The sequence below is a fragment of the Oncorhynchus mykiss genome, chromosome 7, assembly GCF_057628025.1.
Source record: "Oncorhynchus mykiss isolate SJ-2025 chromosome 7, ASM5762802v1, whole genome shotgun sequence".
Classification (NCBI taxonomy): Eukaryota; Metazoa; Chordata; class Actinopteri; order Salmoniformes; family Salmonidae; genus Oncorhynchus; species Oncorhynchus mykiss.
In genome coordinates this window covers 46,749,010-46,775,363 of record NC_143028.1, presented here as the reverse complement: position 1 = coordinate 46,775,363, position 26,354 = coordinate 46,749,010, and the positions used below count along the sequence as shown (strand labels likewise).

The following is a 26,354-nucleotide window of genomic DNA, read 5'->3' as shown; positions in this document are numbered from 1 at the left end:
GCTTCTACTATGAAGGGGGAGCGAATAAAAGCTGTTTGAACCAGGGGTCTGGCAGAATGCCATGAGCTAAGTCACGCATGCGGCCGTGAGAGCGAGCTGCATTCCCTTTCATACCTAAAGACAAAGGAATTGTCCAGTTGGAATATTATTGAAGATTTATGATAAAAACATCCTGAAGATTTATTATATACATCGTTTGACATGTTTCTATGAACTGTAATGGAACTGTTTTGTGCCTGCGCCTTGTGAATTTGGATTTGTGAACTAAACGTGCGAACAAAAAGGAGGTATTTGGACAAAAATGATGGACTTTATCGAACAAAACAAACATTTATTGTGGAACTGGGATTCCTGGGAGTGCATTCTGGTGATGATCATCAAAGGTAAGTGAATATTTATAATGCTATTTCTGAGTTTTGTGACACCTCTCCTTGGTTGAACCATAGCTGTATGTTTTTCTGTGGCTCGGCACTGACCTAACATAATTGCATGATGTGCTTTTACCGTAAAGTTTTTTAAAAATCTGACACAGCGGTTGCATTAAAGAGAAGTTTATGTATAACACTTGTATCTTAGATCAATGTTTATGATGATTATTTCTGTAATTTGATGTGGCTCTCTGCGCTTTCATCGAATGTTTGTTTGAGACAATGCATTTCTGAACATAACGCACCAATTTCAAATGAGGTTTTTGGACATAAAATGATCTTTATCGAACAAATAGACGCTTATTGTCTAACATGAAGTCCTGGGAGTGATACATTTTAACGGTATTTCTGTCTTTTGTGACACCTCTCCTTCTTTGGAAAATGGCTGTATGGTTTTCTGTGGCTAGGCGCTGACCTAACATAATAGCAAGTTGTGCTTTCGCCGTAAAGCCTTTTTGAAATCAGACACTGTGGCTGGATTAACAAGAAGTTTATCTTTAAAATGGTGTATAATACTTTGTATGTTTGAGGAGTTTTAATTATGAGATTTCTGTTGTTTGAATCTGGCACTCTGCAATTTCACTGGCTGTTGGCTAGCGTCCCACATATCCCAGAGGAGTTAAACCACTCAAATGTTTTTTTAGTAGTATGCCTTTAGTATCATAGCCTCAAGCTCATTAACATAACGCAACATTTCCTATTCATGAAAATCGCAAATGAAATGAAATTAATATATTGAAACACAAGCTTAGCCTTTTGTTAACAACACTGTCATCTCAGATTTTCAAAATATGCTTTAACCAAAGCTACACAAGCATTTGTGCAAGAGTATTGATAGCCTACCATAGCATTAAGCCTAGCATTCAGCAGGCAACATTTTCACAAAAACAAGAAAAGCATTCAAATAAAATAATTTACCTTTACTTCGGATGTTTTCAATGACGAGACTCTCAGTTAGATAGCAAATGTTCTTTTTTTTCAAAAATATTATTTGTGTAAGAGAAATAGCTCCGTTTTGTTCATCACGTTTGGCTAAGAAAAATAAACGAAAATGCAGTCAACACAACGCCGTACTTTTTTCCAAATTAGCTCCATAATATCGACAGAAACATGGCAAACGTTTAGAATCAATCCTCAAGGTGTATTTCACATTTCTATTCGATGAAAAATCATTCCTGGCAGTCGGTTTCTCATCAAAGGCAAACGGAAAAATACTGCAGCTGGAGATTACGCAATAATTGCGACGGAGATCACCAAGCGACCACCTGGTAGATATAGTCTCTTATGGTCAATCTTCCAATGATATACAAATACGTCACAATGCTGCAGACACCTTGGGGAAAACATGGAAAATGTAAGCTGACTCCTAGCTCCTCCACAGCCATATAAGGAGTCATTGGAATGAGGCGGTTTCAAAAAATGCGGCACTTCCTGATTGGATTTTCATCTGGGTTTCGCCAGTAACATCAGTTCTGTGACACTCACAGACAGTATCTTTGCAGTTTTGGAAATGTCAGAGTGTTTTCTTTCCAAAGCTGTCAATTATATGCATAGTTGAGCATCTTTTCGTGACAAAATATCTTGTTTAAAACGGGAACGCTTTCCATCCAAAAATTAAAAGAGCGCCCCCTATATCAAAGAAGTTAAACTGGTCCTATGGACAGAATCTCCAATCTCCGCTGTAGAGCTTTGAAGCTCCTTCAGGGTTATCTTTGGTCTCTTTGTTGCCTCTGATTAATGTCCACCTTGCCTGGTCCGTGAGTTTTGGTGGGCGGCCATCTCTTGGCAGGTTTGTTGTGGTGCCAAATTCTTTCCATTTTTTAATAATGGATTTATTGATGCTCCGTGGGATGTTCAAAGTTTCTGATATTTTTTATAACCCAACCCTGATCTGTACTTCTCCACAACTTTGTCCCTGACCTGTTTGGAGAGCTCATTGGTCTTCATGGTGCCTCTTGCTTGATGGTGCCCCTTGCTTAGTGATGTTGCAGGCTCTGGGGCCTTTCAGCTTGCGCATAGGTGGACTTTATTTAACTAATTATGTGACTTCTGAAGGTAATTGGTTGCACCAGATCTTATTTAGGGGCTTCATAGCAAGGGGGTGAATACATATGCACGCACCACTTTTCCATTTTTTTTTTTTTTTAAGTAATTTTTTTATTTTGTGTATGTCCATTACATGAAATCCCAAAAAATAAAAACAATTGAAATTACAGGTTGTAATGCAACAAAATAGGAAAAACGCCAAGTGGGATGGATACTTTTGCAAGGCACTGTAGGCACAGACACACCCATATACACACACACACAATAACATACCCACTATACACACACGCACATATGGATTTTGTACTGTAGAGTAGATATGTGGTAGTGGAGGAGAGAGCAAACAGTGTGTTGTGACATCTGTGAATGTATTGTAATGTTTTTAAAATTGTATAAACTGCCTTAATTTTTCTGGACAGACATGTAACAATAGCTAGTGAGCCAGTCAGCCAGCCAGCTGACGTTAGCTAGTTACCTAACAGTACACTTTAACTTGAAATTAAAATGACTCTGTCAAAATTAGAAACGTGTAATATCTGACAATGTAGCTAGCTAGACTATCTTACCCGTATACATCATGGATGGACAATTCTCCCTATCACAGATGCCATGGTTGGACGTAATCTGGAGACAGGTACTTTCTCCATCTCCTTAGCTATCATACTTTAATTTCACTGATTTCAAAACTCCGTCCTCCAGAAAGTGGAGAGCAACACTTATGCAGCGATATATATATAAATATTTTTTTAATAAAAAAGCTGCGTTAGACAGGATTATCTACACATACTGACCAGGTCAAATAGACAGAAGTGTGCTCTCGGCATGTCCATCCCACTAATTATTTCAGCCAATCATGGCTAGCGGGAAGGTTGCTGTATTTACAGATGGCATACAAGTTTGTTATTAAGGCACATGAAAGTTCACATATTCCAGAAGTGATTTCTGACAAACGCGTTTTGATTTAAAAAAAAGTTTGTTTAAAACCTGTTGGAGATAGGGGGCAGTATTTTTACTTTGGATGAATTGTGTGCCCATAGTGAACTGCATCAAACTCTGTCCTAAATAGCTAATATATGCATATTGTTATTACTATTGGATAGAAAACACTCTGACGTTTCTAAAACCGTTTGAATTATGTCTGTGAGTATAACAGAACTCACAGGGCAGGCAATCTTCCAAACAAGTTTTGAAATCCTGAAAGTTGGGGCAACTTTGACGTCATCGCCCCCTCCCTTCCCAACAAGTTATGGATCTGGAAATACTTCCTATGTCTTCCACTAGATGTCCTCATTCAGTAGAAAGTGTAATGGAGCATTTGCTGTGAACTTTGACCTAATGGGAGGGAAAATAGTCAGTGTCGCAAGAGAATGCCATTTCTCTGTGAGTGCTACGGCTGTTCCAATCAGCCCCAGATAAAAACGAATGATCCGGTTGGAATGTTATTGGATATATATGATTATAACATCCTGAAGATTGATTCTGCACTTAGTTTGACCAGTTTTTTCGACCTGGAATATGTCTTTTGGAAGTTTTCATGCAAGTTATCCTGGACCAGAAGTCAGTTTTTGGGCATGTGAGCTGAAAGTGATAGCAAATGCTACTACTTGGACACTAGTATTGGAACAAAACGATTTACTGTTGAACTAGGACTCCTTGCACTACATTCTGATGAAAGATCATCGAAGGTAAGGGAATATTTATGTTGTAATTTTGTGTTTCTGTTGACTCCAACATGGCGGAGAAATATTGTTACGTCTGAGCGCCGTCTCAGATTATTGCAATGTGACACATGTGACACAGCGGTTGCATTAAGAACCAGTGTATCTTTAATTATATGTAGAACATGTATCTTTAGTCAAAGTTTATGATGAGTATTTCTGTTATCTGGCGTAGCTTTCTATAATTCCTCCGGATATTTTGGAGGAATTTCTGAACATGATGTCAATGTAAACCGAGATTTATGGATATAAAATGCATATAATGAACAAAACATAAATGTACTGTGTAACATGTCATATGACATGACAGATTTTCAAGAGGTTAGTGATTGATTTTATTATTAATCCTGCTTTTGTGATTTTATCTTTGGCTGGAAAAAATGTCTACGTTTTTTCTTTGGTTTGGTGGTGGTCTAACATAAATATATGTTGTGTTTTCGCTGTAAAACATTTTAAAAGTCTGACATGATGGGTAGATGAACAAGGTGTTTATCTTTCATTTGAGGTATTGAACTTGTTAATGTGTGGAGGTTAAATATTTCTAAAGAATGTTTTTGCATTCCCAGCGCCACCTCTTCTGCTTACGATGGGGGGGTGGAGTTCCCCTCGGGGTACGCCTCGCCTCAACAGGTTTTAAATGGCTCTCCTGTGAAGTAGTGACCAGCGACATACGTCTAGTTTCCTGAAACGAGTCACACATTTAGGCAGGTCTTGGAGACGGTTATCAATTGTGTGTCACAAATTTAAGATATCGTTAACCTGTTGCGACGACCAAACCCGGATCCGGGATTCTATTTATAGACCTAAGCTCATTACCATAACGCAACGTTAACTATTCATGAAAATCGCAAATGAAATGAAATAAATATGCTAGCTCTCAAGCTTAGCCTTTTGTTAACAACACTGTCATCTCAGATTTTCAAAATGTGCTTTTCAACCATAGGAAAACAATCATTTGTGTAACAGTAGCTAGCTAGCGTAGCATTTAGCGTTAGCATTAGCGTTAGCAGGCAACTATCACAAAAACAAGTAAAGCCTTCAAATAAAATAACTTACCTTTGAAGAACTTCTGATGTTTTCAATGAGGAGACTCTCAGTTAGATAGCAGATGCTCCGTTTTTCCAAAAAGATTCTTTGTGTATTAGAAATAGCTCTGTTTTGTACATCACATTTGGCTACCAAAAAAAAAAAAAAAAAAAAAAAAAAAAAAAAAAAAAAACGAAAATTCAGCCCTCAAAACGCAAACTTTTTTCCAAATTAACTCCATAATATCGACTGAAACATGACAAACGTGGTTTAGAATCAATCCTCAAGGTGTTTTTCCACATATCTCTTCAATGATATATCCTTCGTGGAAGCCTGGTTTCTCCTTGCTCTCAAATGGAAAAATAATTGCACCTGGCTTTACGCTCCAATTTCGACGCAGGGACACCAGGCGGACACTTGGAAAATGTAGTCTCTTATGGTCAATCTTCCAATGATATGCCTACAAATACGTCACAATGCTGCTAACACTTTGGGGGAACGACAGAAAGTGTAGGCTCATTCCTTGCGCAATCACAGCCATATAAGGAGACAATGGAAAACAGAGCTTCAGAAATTCTGCTCATTTCCTGGTTGCTGCATCATCTTGGTTTCGCCTGTAGAATGAGTTCTGGGGCACTTACAGGCAATATCTTTGCAGATTCTGAAACTTCAGAGTGTTTTCTTTCAAAAACTGTCAAGAATATGCATAGTCGAGCATCTTTTCGTGACAAAATATCGCGCTTAAAACGGGAACGTTTTTTATCCAAAAATGAAATAGCGCCCCTAGAGATCAAAGAGGTTAAAGACCAGTTTTAAAGGCTGTTGTTTTCGTCTTAAACCTCTGTCTCTCATCTTGTTGCTCTACCACTTGTGTCATGCATCTTCACCTGACAACCAGTTTAGGAGAATTGGTACACACAAGTAACCTGTATGCTCAACAATGTGTTAATTCAGTGATAAATGGCATAGCCATGTAATTAACAAGTTTTAGCAGTCAACATCAATGATGAATGAAAATAGCATGCACTCCAAAACTGTATATATATTCAATAAAATCTGTCTCATATTTCAGGCATAGCCATGTATGAAGTCAAGCATTAAATGTAGACATCTAGGCATTTGCAAATAAAAAAATAAATGGTCTGCCTTTTCTTTGATTGTATTTGCCACCCGACTGTCTTTGTAGATGTCCTGGATCAGCATGTCCTCTTCAGCGAACACCACAAAGTCCTCCCACTCCAGCCCTGTTATTAGCATCTGGCTTTATTCTTGACAGTAGTAGGCGTGCTGTGGCTTTAGCTCCACTTTCCCACGCTGGAGCATCAGGTAGGGGCAGTCAACATAACTCTTGGAGTTTGGACACTTGATCTCCAGGAGGCCAAATGGTGGGCTTTCAATGGGGCCGTACGCCAGTCCGTCAGGTGAAGACCCCAGCCAGTTCAATGTGAAAGTTGGTGTACACCTCGGACACACGCAGGACAGACAGGTCAGGCAGATCCCCTTGGATGCCTTTGTAGAGTGTGCTCCTATGTAAAACATAATTAGTAATCTCACAGTCAAAGAGTTCCACAAAGTGGTGAAATAATTTTTGCTATCTATAATAATGAAAAACCATTTAGTACTGACAACCTTGATGGTAATTTACTGAGGTTGGTTGTGGAATACATTGTGACTCTTCAATTTAAGCCTAGAAGACGGTGTGTGCCCTCAGACATGGATGCAGGCAAAGGTCATTCCGCTACCCAAGAATAGCAGAGCACCCTTTAATGGTTCAAACAGCCGACCAATCAGCCTGTTACAAGTGCTTAGCAAACTTTGGGAAAGAATTGTGTACAAATTTATTTTACAGAAAACAAATTACCAACAGACTTTCAGCATGCTGATAGGGAAGGACACTCAACATGCTCGGCACTGACACAAATTTCTGAAATAAATTGATAGTAAGAAGATTGTGGGAGATGTTTTGTTTGACTTCAGTGCAGTTTTTGATGTCATTGATCATACCCTATTGCTGAAAAATCCTGTGCCTTATTATGGATTGGAAGTTACCTATCTAATAGAACACAGACGGTTTTCGTTAATGGAAGCCCCTCTCATGCAAATTCAGTAATGTTGTGTACTGCAGGGCAGCCGGCTAGGGCCATTATTGTTTTACATTTTTACAAATGACGTTGCACTGACCTTGAATAAAGCCTGGGTGTCTATGTACGCTGACGACTCAACAGTATACACGTTGGCTGCAACAGTAAAATAATGAACTGAGACTTAACATAGAGGTCCAGTCAGTTTTAGAATGGATAAATAACAATAGGCTGGTGTAAAATATCCCCAAAACTAAAATAATAATTTTTGGGACAAATCACTCACTCAATTCTAAGCCTCGTTTAGATCTATTATTGAATAATGTGGCTATTGAGCAAGTTGAGGATACTAACCTGCTGGGTGTAAGCCTAAATAGCAGACTGTCATGGTCAAAACATATAGACTCAATGGTTTCTAAAATGGGAATCACTTATTGCACTGAGATGTACACGGAGGGAAAGTGTCAGTAACATGGCTTACTTATTGAATGCACTGTTAGTTTGTGACATTAGCATTAGCATAATTTAATGGCAGTCAACAATATACGTGGTTAGCATTGTTAATTCAGATAAGAAAAATATGAGACATCCTCAAAACAGTGTCTGGGGACCATATGCTAGATTCAATTGTATGTCATTATGCACATGTTGGCTATGATACAATATGATATAACAGTTCACCTGTCTATAGAATTTTAAATTTCTAGCTAACAACCAGAATCTAGCAACACTCACTCATGCTGTGTGGCTTCAAATTATTTTCTCATTGACCTTCTGTATAACAGGCCGCCTAATGCTGACTCCTCCTATGATCTTTGTTTGATACTGAGAAAAAATACAAATATAAACAGAACAAAACATGTTTCGGACATTAGAATGCTCATGCAGGAAAGGGTTAAGCGATCAATATGAAATGATAATGTTTGCAATGCAAGGTAATGATATCTAGCTAGCTTCAGTAACTACTTACTTTCAATGTTGTCAATGTAGCTCGACACATAAATATTTCTAACCTTTTTTCTTTCTTGCTCATTGTGGTAACATAAAAAGCATTACCAATCCAATTAACATCATTCACAGTCAGTTGCAGGAGGTCGTGCAGAATGTGGGTGTAAAATGCTATACTGGTTGCTAGCTTGATCAATATTGTTGACGGTGCGAACACACAACCTTCTGGCCCGCAGCCCTGTGTGCTATCAAAATTCCTGCGTTGCCATGTAATGCTTACATGACAAAGAACAGTTTCTAGAATTGCATATCTAAGGCTCTGGTCTGTCCAAGAAGTGAGGGTAAACGGTAGATATATTCTCTGCAATCCACTTTGTTTTAATTATTATTTTGGGTATAAGGGAGGGTTTAGGTAAAAATATATTTTGCTGAGGGAGGGTCATCCATTTACATTTTTAGAGAGGTCCAATTTTCTCCATGTAACCCTTATTATAAATAATGTTCACTCCCTAACATTATGCAGGCATCCCTGTGCTTGAAAATATGGAGAGTGGTACTCAGTAATGTGGTGTATTGGATTTGCTTTGTATTCAGGACAAAAAGTTAATTGCTTGGCCACATTTTTTGCAGTATTACTTTTGTGCCTTGTTGCAAACAGGATGCATGTTTTGGAATATTATTATTCTGTACAAGCTTCCTTTAAGTTCACTCTGTCAATTAGGTTAGAAATGTGGAGTCACTACAATGTTGTTGATCCATCCTCAGTTTTCTCCTATCACAGCCATGAAACTATGTAACTGTTTAAAAATCACAATTGGCCTCATAGTGATATCCCTGAGAGGTTTCGTTCCTCTCCGTCAACTGAGTTAGGAAGGACGCCTGTATCTTTGTAGTGACTGGGTGTACTGAAATACCATACAAAGTGTAATTAATAACTTCACCATGCTGAAAGGGGTTTTCAATGTCTGCTTTTTTTTTTTACCCATCTTCCCTTCTTTGCCTACATTTAAAATTGGTTAAATAATTTTTTTTCACTGGCCTATACACAAACATTTTTACAAATTAATAAAAGATGAAAAGCTGAAATGTCTTGAGTGAAAAAGAATCCAACCCCTTTTGTTATGGCAAGCATAAATAAGATCAGGAGTAAAAATGTGCTAAACAAGTCACCTAATAGGTTGATTGGATTGTCTGTGCAATTATTTTTAACATGATTTTTGAATGACTACCTCATCTCTGTACAATTACATACAATTATCTGTATGGTCCCTCAGTCGTAGCCCGAGTACCAGTCTCTTTAGGTAACATTCCACTCCTTGCCACTCTTTGTCTTGTAGATTGAGATGGTGTGCCCATGTTTTCCTAGCTTGACCATGGTCTCAATGTGTCCCCCTGGAAGTCCAGTTGGGTGACGTGTACCCATAGAAGGGCATACACAGCATCAGCCCCTGACTGCCGGGAGGCCTCCACCGTCTTGACCTGCCTGCTGTAGATTAATCCCATGCTGCGGAATTCGTCCTTTAAATCTGTAGCTGTTGCGAAGAAGAAAACAAGAGAAGAATAATACTTGATTATCCATACAAGACAGACATTCATATGCAAACATATAAACACACAGTTGGACAGGCTGGATCAGCAGCCAAATGAACATACATGAACATATCCAAAAGTATGTCGACACCGGCTTGTCAAACATTTCCTAATTATTTGCATTAATATGGATTTGGTCCCCCAATTGCTGCCTTAACAGCCTCCACATTTTTCTAGGAAGGCTTTACGCTAGATGTTCTTGGAACATTGCTGCGGGGAATTGCTTCTATTCAGCCACAACAGAATTAGTGAGGTCGGGCACTGATGTTGGGTGATTAGGGTTGGCTTACAGTCGGCGTTCCAATTCTACGCAAAGGTGTTCGATGGGGTTGAGGTCAGGGCTCTGTGCAGACCAGTCTCGACACCGATCTCGACAAACCATTTCTGTATGGATATCATTTTGTGCAAGGGGGTATTGTCATGCTGAAACAGGAAAGGGCCTCCCCAACTGTTGCCACAGAGTTCTAGACGTTTTCTTTTAGGCACTCCACGCTTCAGCACTCGGCGATCCTGTTCTGTGAGCTTGTGTGGCCTACCACTTCGCGGCTGAGCCGTCATTGCTCCAAGATATTTTCAAGTTCTAAATAACAGCACTTACAGTTGACCGGGGCAGCTCTATTTTATTTTGATTTAACTTGGCAAGTCAGTTAAGAACAAAATCTTATTTAGAATGACGGCCTACTTGTAAAGTCCCCCCTGGCCAAACCCTCCCCTAACGATGCCGGACCAATTTTGTGCTGCCCTATGGGACTCCCGATCATGGCCGGTTGTGATACAGCCCGGAAACAAACTGGAGTCTGTAGTGAAGACTCTAGCACTGCGATACAGTGCCTTAGACTGCTGCGCCACTCTGGAAATGTGATGAACTGACTTGTTGGGAAGGTGGCATCCTATGACATTGACATGTTAAAAGTCGTTGAGCTCTTCAGTAAGGCCATTGTACCAGTTGTTCTCAGGAGATTGCATGACTGCATGCTCAATTTTGTACACCTGTCAGCAACGGGTATGGCTAAAATAGCCAAATCCAGTCATTTGATGGGGTGTCCACCAGTGGCGGTCAGTGCCGTTAAAGATGAGGGAGCACTATATTTTTTTCATGAGCATGGCCTTATTTCTATTACAGCATATTGGATGACTGTCATTCATATTCTATTCACCCAGTTCAATGTAACAGCGATAGGTTTAGGGTACTACATGATAATCAAATTTTCCCAATACCCATCATGAGGTGCTACAACCTAGCCTATGAATGACGTTTACAACGACAGACAGTGACATTCAATACTGCCTTGCACACGCTTGCGTGCATCTAGCTGATATAGGGTGTAATAATTTGTCCAACAGTTGCAAACGAGAGTTCCTATCGGACATATTCAGGTATGTTTATCCCCGTTTTGTTCCCTTTGCTTCCGTTTAAGAAATGTTTTTCAACAGAATTAGTGGAATGAATCCAAAGCTGATAACGCGTAAACACAGTTCACTTTCATAGCAGCCATGTTGTATTCCTTCTCACATTTTTGTGCTCCCCTCCTTGCCCCTGTTCCCTTTGCTTTTGGACTTCAATGCAATAAATTAGCTTGCATTGACTTGGAAGAGTTCCGGTTTTGTGTTGGAGAGTCATAGCCAGCTAGCTAACATAGCACCCCTCTGTTTGAGCATGGTGTTTCAGTAGGCTTAAGTAAGTGAAACTGAAAGTGAACGAAAAATGACAATTTACTTCTCCTACATTTTGGAAGAAATTCATTTGTTCAAAGTTGTTCAACTATTGTTTTTCTCTCTTTGAGTCCTTCTTTGTAAAATAGTGTGTTTTAATCAGTTAGTTACTGATATGTGATTATATTTAGTATAGTTTTAGTTTTATTTCATGAAATTCTCTGAAAGGATGGTCCTCCCCTTCCTCCTCTGAGAAGCCTCCACTGGTGCCCACATTGCTTTGTATACATTATGAACATAGGAGGGTGGCATGGTTAAATAAATCTGCCAATTATTTAACAAGCTTTAGCATGTTTAGAAGCTTATTAGTCTTCACATCTTTCCAATTCTGTAGACGTTGGACGATTTAAAAAAAATTCACTACTTTAGCCTACTTTAGACTGAGTTGGAGCGTGTGACAGGCTTCTTCTTTGTCTGCTAAACAACCTTTAGGAGGCAGGCCACGGCCAGGTTGCAAACTAACAATGTAAATATGTAACTGTATGAGACTGGGGGTTAAACCATGACTGCATTATGGAGCAAGATAGCTGCCAAAAGGTTGAACGTACGTAGCGTTAGGATCATAAGAAAATCCATACGTAAATTGTTAGAATCGTAAGAAATGCTATGCATGAAACATGAAGCGTACATTTTAAATTAGAGCCATGAACATACAAAGCCTATGTTACAACTATTACTTATTATTTAAACATTCAATTCTTACTTTAAGTCTCCCTTTACATCGTACAAACTTTTGTCAGTAATGTGGCATCTGCAAAGGACATGAACCGAACATAGCTAGTTGAAGTTAATTAGTCAATCAAACAACTCTAGCCAGAAGTTAGAATTGCTTTGCGTTATCTGGTTTAATTTAGCAAATACTGGTCTAGAGCTTGTTTTAGAAGTGCATTCAATAACTACTTTATACCAGTAGATTGCTTAGTATAGGCTTGAGTCTTCAGCAAATGACTTGACGTGTGAGAATGATAAAGCCACAGAAGAGCCTTGTCTGGAATAAAATACAAATTAAATATGATTTAGGCTTGGCCTATTCCGCTATCTAAATATGTCATGCTGTTGTGTGTTATTTAATGGCCATATAATTGCATAATTTATTTGTATAGCCACGTGGGGCTACTGTGGTGATCATGTAACCTAATAAAACACACGGTTTTTATAGTATTTGGGAGCACCGGACTGTAGGCCTTATATTAGGCTTTTTGACAGATGTATTAGTGATTTCCACTTTGTATGTAAGCTTGTTATAGCAGTTTGTGTTGCACAACCCATTCACACAGAGGCTATATCCATAGTAATAAATGAGACAAAACAAAATATTGATTACGTTTTGGCTATAACCTGTCTTGAGCGAAATAGCAAAGGGGTTCCAAATGGTCAAAACTATCTGTAGCCTGTTCTTATTGCCAGATCTGTTTTCCCTATCAGCCACTGCACGTGCGTCTTCAACTATTTTGTTTAAAATGTATTTAGAGGCTATATTTAGAGGCCTGTGACCTAGGATCTATTTTTAATGGGAGCCCAATAATAAAAACAGTTTTAAAATACAAATAGATTTATCAAATCCAAATGATAGCCTAAATTGCAATGCCTACAAGTTGATAGGCTGAAATTAAACATTGAATTATTAAAGTGATAGGTTAAGCTACTTTGGATAATTTTTAATACACACATGGATTTCAATAAACAAATTGATAAGACTGTTCTCTTCTGTGATTTAGTTCCTATTGCAACAGACAAATTACTGAATGGATGACATAATGACTGGCTGAACTGAATGAAGGATGTTGAAATATGTTGGAATGACAAGTTGCATGCATCACGCATGCCCTGTACTTTATTTGGCTATTGGGCAGATAGGTCTACATTAGGGTATAATGACTCTATGGCTGCATGCCTCCAGAAGAGCATCTTCTGAGGCTGAGGGTGCTTTTCATAAGGTGCATGGTGCTGTGGTGCTGCATGGAGATCACACGCTCTTCAACTGAGCAGTGGTGTCGGGATGGAGGGAATAGCCTATACGGAGACTACCTTAGACCACTGCAACAGAGTTATTGTAAAGTGTGGGAATAAGCTTATGCCAGACTTAGCCTAGGTTTAACCTCTTCCTTGCGCATTTCAAAGTCCATATGTTCATGATTCATATAAATCAAGTCAAATGATTTTAAATTCATGTTTACCCCTCCTACATGATATGATTTGAGTGAAGAAATAAAGTGTTTTTCTGCTGTACAATGTTTTATTTTTATTTGTTTGTTTGTGGAAAAAACTATAAAATAAATACAACTTTAATAACAAAAAATATATTCAAAAATATTATATAAAACATATTTTGAGTGGCAGACTCCAGTGGTCATACATCATTCAATAGTGCATTATTCCTGGTAGATACTACTGGTTATGATTCATTATTCCTGGTAGATACTACTGGTTATGGTTCATTATTCCTGGTAGATACTACTGGTTATGATTCATTATTCCTGGTAGATACTACTGGTTATGATTCATTATTCCTGGTAGATACTACTGGTTATGGTTCATTATTCCTGGTAGATACTACTGGTTATGGTTCATTATTCCTGGTAGATACTACTGGTTATGATTCATTATTCCTGGTAGATACTACTGGTTATGATTCATTATTCCAGGTAGATACTACTGGTTATGATTCATTATTCCAGGTAGATACTACTGGTTATGATTCATTATTCCTGGTAGATACTACTGGTTATGATTCATTATTCCTGGTAGATACTACTGGTTATGATTCATTATTCCTGGTAGATACTACTGGTTATGATTCATTATTCCTGGTAGATACTACTGGTTATGATTCATTATTCCTGGTAGATACTACTGGTTATGATTCATTATTCCTGGTAGATACTACTGGTTATGATTCATTATTCCTGGTAGATACTACTGGTTATGATTCATTATTCCTGGTAGATACTACTGGTTATGATTCATTATTCCAGGTAGATACTACTGGTTATGATTCATTATTCCAGGTAGATACTACTGGTTATGATTGCAGACACAGCCCAGAGAATGAGATGGTGCAATATTGAATTAGTCATATTTTGATAAGGTGCATGCATGGGGATGTCCAAGTCACCCAGAGAAGTGCCCATGCTGTAGAGACACACCTAGTGAACTGAAACTTCACTGTTGTAGGCATAATACAGCTAGTGCTATCTAGACTTGCACTGGCAAACACATCCATTATAGTAGCTACCTAAATGTGAAGTAAACTCAACTGTAATAGAGAATGTAGACTTTTAACTTGAAAACTTGCAGGATACCTCTTTCCGGTTTCCCTGACTTCAGTATGTTTTATACTGTGTTATGCTTGTTTGCAAACCACTCCACACAGGCTGTTTTGTTGTACGTTTTTTTTTTTTTTTTTTTTTTGGTGAGATTCTGCCAAAACTCTCAAAGGTATTATTGTACGTCAGAATTGCAACACAAGATTTGTTCAAGCCTAGAATGTTAGTCCGTATTCGTAACATGGTGTTTATGTCCACAGGTGAAATTTCACATTTCTGTTTCATGTTTCATGCATGGCTTTTCTTATGATCCTAACAAATAATTAAAGAGCAGTGGTAAAATAACAATATCAAGGCTATATACAGGGGTTACCGGTACAGAGTCAATTGCCAGGGGAACCGGTTTGTCAAGGTAATTGAGGTAATATGTACATACAGTATTTTGAATTAGTTATATTTTGATAAGTTCAGTAGTGGGAAAAGTACCTAATTCTCATACTTGAGTGAAACTACTTACTTAAAAAAGTACTTGCTAAGTACTTACCTTCCCAAAGAGCCATGGACCTCCGGCCGAGAGGCAAGAAGGATGACTAAAACTTTGTTGAATCCCAAGATAATGATAATGTCACAGCTAGCAAGATTAGCATTAGCACTGATAACTCAGATGACAGTTCCAGACTGTTGCTCTCAGCAGCCTCTTCCGAGTCTTCCGGCATGCTTGCTACTCTCCTCCGGGAAATTCAAGACGGTAACAAAGGTCTTTCACTGAAAATTGACAAGAAATCAGCTGAACTCAATTCTTCCATTAACGACCTTAAATCCTCCCTGAATGATCTCCTTTCGAGAACGACTGAGGCTGAGTTGCGCATTAGACAGTTGAAGATATCATCACTCGATATGACCAGCTTATGAAACAGCTGGAGTAGGACAATGCCTATCTCAAAAACAAGGTAGTCCAGATGGAGAACAGAGCAGACGTAGCAATATCCGTTTGGTGACATTGAAGGAGGACAGCGAGGGCCGTGACCCGGTCCGTTTCTTCACTCAATGGATCCATGATGTCCTAAGCATAACCAACTTCACCAAGAGGCTGGAAATTGAACGCACCCACAGAACCTCAACATTGAAACCCTTGCCAGATGAGCCTTTATGGGATGTCCTGATCAGGTTCCTCCGTTTCCAGGACAGAGAGAAGATACTGTGACTTGCAAGAGGGTCAGCCTTTTCCCGGAAATGAGTGCCGATCTTGCCAGACTTCGCAAGCAGTTCAAACCAGCTGCCAAAGCCCTGAAGGAGAAGAACATCACCGGAAAAGTTCAGTACAATGGCCAACGCAATCTCTTCAACACACCAGGAGAAGCGTTCACTTTTCTCAAATAACTGAACCGCGTTTGATTCACGAAGGTCTATCTGTGGGATATGATGCAGTTAGTTTTTTTCTTGTTTGTGCTGTCCTGTGACTGAACAGCTGATGTCTATTTGGAATTTTGATCTGTTTACCCCGCGATTCGGTCGCTATAGTTGATTTGGACCTTTTCAACAGTTTTCAACAGTTATTTTTCCGTAGTGAGTTCTATTACATTTACAGGAGAGTATATCTTGGTTGTGTGAGTATTTACTGGGCGAAGAAAATTAGTAGGCTTAGACCCTTTGCTTTTTCCCCCATTTATGTGTCTCTTCTTCTCCTGAAAAGAGACTCAAGCAGCCCTTTTTGTTGACAGTAAATATTCAGCCATAAATGTCTATTCAGAATGTTTGTTTTCAACATAGAGAGCTCGTAGGTTTAAGTTTATGCCAAGGTTTAGCTAGTAAGAGCAAGATGTAAAGCGATCAACAACGTATCTGTACAAGTGTTTTCAAATTAGATTTTTGGGATTGTGGTTTTAGTCCGACAATCAGGGTGAGTGCGGTTTATGTTTTTTTTATGTTTAAAAACATGAGTGGCGCAGCAGTCTAAGGCACTGCATCTCAGTGCTACAGGTGCCACTACAGACCCTGGTTCGATCCCGCGCTGAATCACACCGGCTGTGATTAGGAGACTCATAAGGCAGAGCCCAATTGTCTCAGCGTCACCCGGGTTAGGGTAGGCCGTCATTGTAAATAATAATTTGTACTTAACTGACTTGCCTATTTAAATCAAGTATTAATTATTTTGTGTCCTTCCTAAAAAGACACACAGGTCACTTCCGTGTTCAAACTAAAGTTGAAACATTACCTGACTATTTACATATGAGGGATTACCATTCAGTAATGTATTTGAAACCCAACCCAAAGGTCCTAACAGCCCGGTTAAGAGGAAAAGAGTCTATACTTACCTTAAGAAATTAAAGGCTGATATTGTGTTTTTACAAGAAACACATCTTACAGCCAGTGAACGAACACAAGAAATTAAAGAGGGAATGGGTAGGACAAGTTTTTGTGTCCTCTTTTAACTCCAAAGCAAGATGAACTGCAATTTTAATACTGTAAATTGACACATCCCCTTCTGTAGCTCTGTAAAAAATAATAATTAAATAAAAAGTAGGTAAGGAAAACTAACATCTATAAAGAATAGCAACATTGACTATTGTAGTAATGGATGACTTGTGGAAACAAAAACAGTAAAAATATTCATACAGATGGAAACTAGGATTAAATCTGCATTGTTGGTGCAGGGGCATATGTATTCGGAGTCTTGGACGACATTGAATATTTTGCTCCTAAATACGACGACCATAGGTTTAATCAGAATGTCTACCTTCAGGTTGCTCAAGCATCACCATGATGGCTACTGGCTGAAGGACATTTCAATTTTTGTTTAGATACAGTTCTTGATAGGTCCTCTGATGCACCATCCCCTCTTACCAAAGCCGCCAAGCTAAACATGTCACTCATGAAGGATCTCAATTTACTAGACATCTGGAGACAGATGCACCCATAGGATAGGGACTACACTTTTTCTTCACACCCACACAACACATACACACACACGCATATATACAGTGCCTTGCGAAAGTATTCGGCCCCCTTGGACTTTGCGACCTTTTACCACATTTCAGGCTTCAAACATAAAGATATAAAACTGTATTTTTTTGTGAAGAATCAACAACAAGTGGGACACAATCATGAAGTGGAACGACATTTATTGGATATTTCAAGCCTGTTTGAAGCCTGAAATGTGGCAAAAGGTCGCAAAGTTCAAGGGGGCCGAATACTTTCGCAAGGCACTGTAACTTTTGCCTATCAACCTAACTGTTTCATAGTTTTAGATACGATTATCTCCCCAGATTGCTTAGTGACCCTTCTCCTCTGGTACTACCAATTTACCAAGGTAAATGGAGCAATTATATTTCTGTTTTTTTATTTACCAAAAGCCTGTATAGGTCTTTAGTCAGGCCTCTTTGGTAGGTTTTCTCTAGCTCAGACATTTCAGATTCAAGGACATTCAGTTAGGCACCATGTTTCTCTACAACCCTTTAGCATAGGCAATGATCTGTCTCCTCAGATAGGCTTTCAATGCATCCCAAAGAATGAAACTGTCAGGAGTCGAGAATTTGTTTGTCAAATTAAAAATATTGATCTGCTCTTTGATGAAACGCACAAAATTCATGTTGCTTCAGGAGTGTGGCATTTAGTCTCCATCTACTCAGAACACGTGTCAAGCTGAGAAGGCCATCACTAAATCCAAACAGCGCTACTACGAACTTGGAGAGAAAGCACACAAATGGTTGGCATGGCAGCTGAAAACAGAGGAAAGTAAGAGGACAATTAATGCTATAGAAACTCATACTAATGAGACATCTTTCGACCCTACTGAAATTAATGATACATTTATGACATATCACAAGCATCTCTATACTTCCCAATCAAGCAATGATCTATCAGAGATCGACTCTTTTCTCTCCTCTCTCAACCCCCCTGCCTGTCAGAGGAAGACAGAGAGCCCCTGAGTGAACAGTTCTCAGTCCCTGAATTGTTGCAGAACATTAAATCTTTACCGTCTAATAAATCTCCTGGGGAGGATGGCTTCCCTCCAGAGTTCTATAAAGAATTTAAGGAGCTGTTGGTCCCCTACCTTATGGAGGTACTTAAAAAAGTCAGGGAGGACAACTGCTTTCCAGAGTCTTTCTCTCAAGCTGTGATTACAGTAATTCACAAGAAAGAGAAAACCCCGCTAAGGTTTGCATCCTTATAGACCAATCTCTCTCCTTAATACAGATTGTAAACTGTTCTCCAAGATGCTATCTAAGAGACTGGAGTCATGCATCCCCCTGTTGGTCAACCCTGATCAGACTGGCTTCATAATGAATAGATTGTCCTCCAATAATCTCAGATGGTTCTTTGATATAATTTACCTTGATAACGAAAACAAAATACCTAGTGTCACAGTCTACCTCGACGCCGAAAAGGCCTTTGATAGGGTAAATTTGCCATATCTCTTTTGCGTCTTGGAAAAGTTTGGTTTAAGCACTGTGTTTGTAAATGTGATAAAATCACTCTATAAATCTGCTAAAGGTATGATTGCTACCAATGAGCTTACTTCTTCCTCTTTCTCTCTCTATAGGGGGAACAGACAAGGTTTCTCTATTAGCCCCCACCTCTTCGCCCACGCCATCTGACTGTTGGCTGAGGCCATTAGAACCTGCCCTGACATACATGGCTTTGAGGTGGGCAAATACAGATAAGTTATCACTTTTTGTGGACGACCTTATCTTATTTCTAACATACCCAGAACATCCCCTCTCTCACTTACAGAAGCTATTACAGCATTATAGATAGTTCTCTGGATATAAGGTCAATTCTGATAAATCAAATTCTTACCATTGTCTGTCTTTGACCATCATACCATCAAGCATAAGTTTAATTTAAGATGGTCGCCTATGGGTTTCACATATTTGGGCATTATGGTGGATGGTAACCTGAACAACCTCTGTAAACTGTCCAGCTGGTTGCAAAAGGTGGAGGGTGACCTGTGTAAATGGATGGACTTGAATCTAACTCTACTGGTTAGAATGAATGTAATTAAAATGAATGTTGTAACCAGATTTCAATATTTTGTTCAATCTCTCCCCATCTCTGTGCCCTCAGCATTCTTTTCCTCTCGACTAGCTGACCAGACGGGTCATCTGGCACGGAAAACCCCCTAGGGTTAGCCTGGCCAAACTGGCCCTTGATTACGGTTAAGGGGGCTTAAACCTCCCCAATTTCAGAATGTATTACTGGGCTGAGCAGTCTAGATTTCTGACTCCAAGGTTTAACAATGGTCCTTCTCCCTCATGGTTGAACATTGAAAAGTTAAAGGTACATGAGGACACTGGGCAGAAAGGTTTTACAAATGGGACATGAAATCTATCACAGACAACCCTTTAATGCAGGCTGTATCACAACCGGTGATTGGGAGTCCTATAGGGCTGCGCACAATTGGCCCAGCGTCGTCCGGGTCAGAACGGTGTAGGCCGTTATTGTAAATAAGAATTTAACTGACTTGCCAAGTTAAATAAAAATAAATATTACACATTCTGTCCGGGCATGGTGCAAACTGCATGAGTTGTTCAGACGAGAAGGATTTCTTTCCCCTAAAACCCCTCTATGGAACAATAGATTGATTCCTATGTTTTTCCAGATGACAGTTGTGGTGTGGTGGCATCGCACGACATTGTGCTTGATCTTAGAATACTCCCAGTAGTTAATGCTCACTATTGTCTCTTGCTTCGACTGCCAGCCAAGACAGTCCTCCTCCTTCTACTTCTTCTTTTTTATTTTTTTTATTTTACCTTTATTTAACCAGGTAGGCAAGTTGAGAACAAGTTCTCATTTACAATTGCGACCTGGCCAAGATAAAGCAAAGCAGTTCGACAGATACAACAACACAGAGTTACACATGGAGTAAAACAAACATACAGTCAATAATAAAGTATACTTATTAGTATAGAGTTACACATGGAGTAAAACAAACATACAGTCAATAATAAAGTATACTTAGTATACTAAAGTATACTTCTACTTCATCTTCTCCTGTGAATTTTACAGTTGAAGTCGGAAGTTAACTTACTTCGGTCACTTAGGTTGGAGTCATTAAAGCTTGTTTTTCCACCCCACCCCACAAATTTCTTGTTAACAAACTATAGTTTTGGCAAGTCGGTTAGGACATCTACTTTGTGCATAACAAAAGTAATTTTTCCAAAGATTGATTACAGACAGATTATTTCACTTATAATTCACCGTATCACAATTCCAAGGGGTCAGAAGTTTACATACACTAAGTTGACTGCGCCTTTAAACAGCTTGTAAAATTCCAGAAAATTATGTAATGGCTTTAGAAGCTTCTGATAGGCTAATTGACATAATTTGAGTCAATTGGAGGTGTACCTGTGGTGAATTTCAAGGCCTACCTTCAAACTCAGAGCCTCTTTGCTTGACATCATGGGAAAAATCAAAAGAAAAATATTGTAGACCTCCACAAGTCTGGTTCATCCTTGGGAGCAATTTCCAAACGCCTGAAGGTATCACTTTCATCTGTACAAACAATAGTACGCAAGTATAAACACCATGGGACCACTTAGCCATCATACCTCTCAGGAAGGAGACGAGTTCTGTCTCCTAGAGATGAACGTACTTTGATGCGAGAAGTGCAAATCAATCCTAGACCAACAGCAAAGGACCTTGTGAAGATGCTGGAGGAGACAGGTATAAAAGTATCTATATCCACAGTATAACGAGTCCTATATTGACATAACCTGAAAGGCCGCTCAGCAAGGAAGAAGCCACTGCTCCAAAACCGCCATAAAAAGCCAGACTACGATTTGCAACTGCACATGGGGACAAAGATCGTACTTTTTGGAGAAATGTCCTCTGGTCTGATGAAACAAAAATGTAACTGTTTGGCCATAATGACCATTGTAATGTTTGGAGGAAAAAGAGGGAGGCATGCAAGCTGAAGAACATCACTATAACTGTGAATCACGGGTGTGGCAGCATCATGTTGTGGGGGTGCTTTGCTGCACTATTGACTGTACTGGTGCACTTCAAAAAATAGATGGCGTCATGAGTAAGGAACGTTTTGTGGATGTATTGAAGCAATATCTCAAGTCATCTGTCAGGAAGTTAAAGCTTGGTCGCATATGGTTCTTCCAAATGGACAATGACCCCAAGCATACTTACAAAGTTGTGGCAAATTGGCATAACGACAACAAAGTCAAGGTATTGGAGTGGCCATCACAAAGCCCTGACCTCAATCCTATAGAAAATGTATTGGCAAGCAAGGAGGAAATTTACTGTGCGAGCAAGGAGGCCTACGAAATTCACCCAACTTATTGTGGGAAGCTTGTGGAAGGCTGCTTAGGCTAAACAATTTAAAGGCAATGCTACCAAATACTCATTGAGTGTATGTAAACTCCTGACACACTGGGAATGTGATGAAAGAAATAAAAGCTGAAATAAATAATTCTCTCTACTATTATTCTGACATTTCACATTCTTAAAATAAAGTGGTGATCCTAACTGACCCAATGCAGGGGATTTTTTTCTAGGATTTAATGTCAGGAATTGTTTAAAAGTTTAAAAGAGTTTAAATGTATTTGGCTAAGGTGTATGTCAACTTCTGTCTTCAACTGTATATGGTGACAATCTGGACCCTCTCTTTCTAAAACTATCTGCCGAAATTGTTGCAACCCCTATTACTATCCTGTTCAACCTCTCTTTCGTATCGTCTGAGATTCCCAAAGATTGGAAAGCTGCCGCGGTCATCCCCCTCTTCAAAGGGGGTGACACTCTAGACCCAAACTGCTACAGACCTATATCTATCCTATCCTGTCTTTCTAAGGTCTTTGAAAGCCAAGTTAACAAACAGATTACTGACCATTTCGAATCCCACCATACCTTCTCCGCTATGCAATCTGGTTTCAGAGCTGGTCATGGGTGCACCTCAACCACGCTCAAGGTTCTAAACGACATCATAACTGCCATTGATAGGAGACATTACTTTGCAGCCGTATTCATCGACCTGGCCAAGGTTTTCGACTCTGTCAATGACAACATTCTTATTGGCAAACTCGACAGCCTTGGTTTCTCAAATGATTGCCTCGCCTGGTTTACCAACTACTTCTCTGATAGAGTTCAGTGTGTCAAATCGGAGAGTCTGTTGTCTGGACCTCTGACAGTCTCTATGGGTGTGCCACAGGTTTAATTCTCGGGCCGACTCTCTTTTCTGTATACATCAATGATGTTGCTCTTGCTGCTGGTGATTCTCTGATCCACCTCTACGCAGACGACACCATTCTGTATACTTATGTCCCCTACTTGGACACTGTGTTAACTAACCTCCAGACAAGCTTCAATGCCATACAACTCTCCTTCCGTGGCCTTCAACTGCTCTTAAACGCAAGTAAAACTAAATGCATGCTTTTCAATCGATCGCTGCCCGCACCTGCTCGCCCGTCCAGCATCACTACTCTGGACGGCTCTGACTTAGAATACGTGGACAACTACAAATACCTGGGTGTCTGGTTAGACTGTAAACTCTCCTCCCAGACTCACATTAAGCATCTCCAATCCAAAATTAAATCTAGAATCGGCTTCCTATATCGCAACAAAGCGTCCTTCACTCATGCTGCCAAACATACCCTCGTAAAACTGACCATCCTACCGATCCTCGACTTCGGTGATGTCATCTATAAAATAGCCTCCAACACTCTACTCAACAAACTGGATGCAGTCTATCACAGTGCCATCTGTTTTGTCACCAAAGCCCCATACACTACCCACCATTGCGACCTATACGCTCTCGTTGGTTGGCCACTCGCTTCATACTTGTCGCCAAACCCACTGGCTACAGGTTATCTACAAGTCTCTGCTAGGTAAAGCCCCGCCTTATCTCAGCTCAATGGTCACCATAGCAGCACCCACTCGTAGCACACGCTCCAGCAGGTATATCTCACTGGTCACCCCCAAAGCCAATTCCTCCTTTGGTCGTCTTTCCTTCCAGTTCTCTGCTGCCCATGACTGGAACGAATTTCAAAAATCTCTAAAGCTGGAGACTCACATCTCCCTCACTAGCTTTAAGCACCAGCTGTCAGAGCATTTTACAGATCACTGCACCTGTACTTAGCCTATCTGTAAACAGCCCATCTATCTACCTACCTCATCCTCATACTGGTATTTATTTATTTATTTTGCTCCTTTGCACCCCAGTATCTCTACCTGCACATTCATCTTCTGCCGATCTACCATTCCAGTGTTTAATTGCTATATTGTAATTACTTCGCCACCATGGCCTATTTATTTCCTTAACTTACCTCATTTGCACTCACTGTATATAGACTTTTTTGTTTTCTTTTGTTCTACTGTATTATTGACTATGTTTTTTTTTATTCCATGTGTAACTCTGTGTTGTTGTATGTGTCAAATTGCTACGCTTTATCTTGGCCAGGTGGCAGTTGCAAATGAGAACTTGTTCTCATCTAGCCTACCTGGTTAAATAAAGGTGAGAAAAAAAAATTATAATAATTTGGAAACCAACTTTAAGGTGCATTACCGCCACCAACTGTGTAGACCAGAAACAATGAAGGAATCAAAATACATAATGAAATACTACATTCCATGAAGATTTCCCCAGCAGTTCACTTAATCCTAGCTCTTCAACCACATTACTCATCAAATCTATTAGCAATCACTCTCTTTCCCTCCCATATGTCTGCCACTGAAATAGAACATGTTCCACTGTCTCCATCTCCTCCTGACAATGATCACACTTCCCAGTTGGATGGTTCCCCACCAATTTCAAAGTACTATTGAGACTTGTGTGTCCCAGTCTCAGCCTTGTGATTACACTTTCCTCCCTTCTCCCCCTGCCCCCACCTTTTCCTAGATCTTATACAGGTGTCTTCCATTTCTCTCCATGTTCCACAACTCTTTCCATTTGTTTTTAACCCCTGATCGTATTAACCCCTCCTGCTTTACTGATTGACAATTCCATCTCAACATTAGGATTTTTTAAGAGCCTGCTTGGAAATACCATCCACCTCCTCATTCTCCTCTACTCCCACATGAGCTGGTACCCAGAGGAACATCACAAATACCCCTCTGTTTCACCCTATACAAGCATTGCAAAACCTCATACAATACATCATGTCTGCTCTGAGACACAAATGAATTTAAGCTCACCAGCGCTGCATGTAAGTCAGAGCAGATGACTACTCTGTCTGACCTCACCTCCCCGACCCACTCTGTAGACAATAATACGGCCATAGAAATGATCCGTTGCTCTTTTTGTCACTGCCACTTCAAACTCAGGAACACTAAAAGCTGCACCTGTCCTCCTTGTTTTAGGGTCCCCAGATCCCTCTGTGAATATATTCAAGAAAGTATAGTACTGTGTTCTTAAACGTACACGTACAACTGAATCTACTCCTTCCTCAGCATATCTTACTCTCTCAAGCAACCCTAGATATATCAGTGGCTGATGGTGGGAAAGCAAGAATAATCACAGAGGGGAAAACTCCCTCCCAAACAACTCCATCTCTCTTGCCATGCCATTGCCTATCCACCCAAAGCTTGTATTCAGATTGCGTTCATGTACCCAGCACTCTAGGAGTACCATTTTTGTAGGATGTGTAACCGCAAAGTGTCGTGGAAATTTCCTCTATTTACCAAATTATGAGAGCAAACCACACACAAGTCAGAGTTAGTTATCAAAGTCCATCTTTCATTATATGAGCTCTATCACAACCCTGTGACTCTCGGATCAATTCAGTGTCTATCAATGAATTCTCTGAGAGTCCCTTACACATTGCAGCTGAGATCCTTTAATAGCAAAAAACACACATAGTCAGACAGCATAGACATAATAAATCGTTCAGCTTTGTCTCCTGAACTATGTTATTTTCTCAAACTCAGAACCATAAACCAATCCTCCATATCAACAGGCATATATCAAATCCATCCTATCTTGACAAGATCACAGAGACACAAAGACTGGCACACAGACATTGTGGAGCCAAGAGATTGACCTCTCCCCTCTCTCCGGCCCAAAAAACTTAGTCTTGACATAGAACAGATACTGCAACCCCGCCACAGTATTATACAAAAATAACATTCTGATGAGAATTAACTTATGATGAATATAAAACATCTTACCTATGTTACCAACCAATTCTGATTATTCCCCAACAAAAGACAGTCCACCTGACGGCCATTAATAATGAGGTCAGGTGGTAGATAGCCGATTGGATGGAAGGGAGTTCCATGTATCCTTGTTCTTCTACTTTTCCTGGATGGCAAAGTACCAGGATGTTATTTAGACCAGTTTTAAATTTGAATTTAGAAACTGAATTTGAAAACTGAATTTGAATGGATTTGAGAAGTTGAATATATGACACTTTAGGAAACTTGAAATTATAGTTTGTAAACTTAATACACAGACAATGCATGCAATACATCTTCAATTTGTGAATTCAATGATTCAATGTGTATTTCAAATGTTAAATATTACATTCCAATTCAATATCCTAATACAAATTCAAAATGCTGGAATTCAAATACAATTTATGTTGGCACTGAAAT

General features: G+C 39.5%; 2 long non-coding RNA genes across 2 annotated transcripts in view; both read right to left on the bottom strand.

Moving 5' to 3' along the window:
* Positions 1-1,752, bottom strand: part of LOC149982568 (uncharacterized) — a 44,478-nt gene extending 42,726 nt beyond the window's left edge. The window contains exon 1 of the long non-coding RNA XR_016497280.1: positions 1,347-1,752. This is a non-coding gene — a long non-coding RNA (uncharacterized LOC149982568). The remainder of the gene's footprint in view (positions 1-1,346) is intronic.
* The window catches only part of LOC149982567 (uncharacterized), a 130,254-nt gene that overhangs the window by 51,744 nt on the left and 52,156 nt on the right, over positions 1-26,354 (bottom strand). The gene's annotated exons all lie outside the window — the stretch shown is intronic.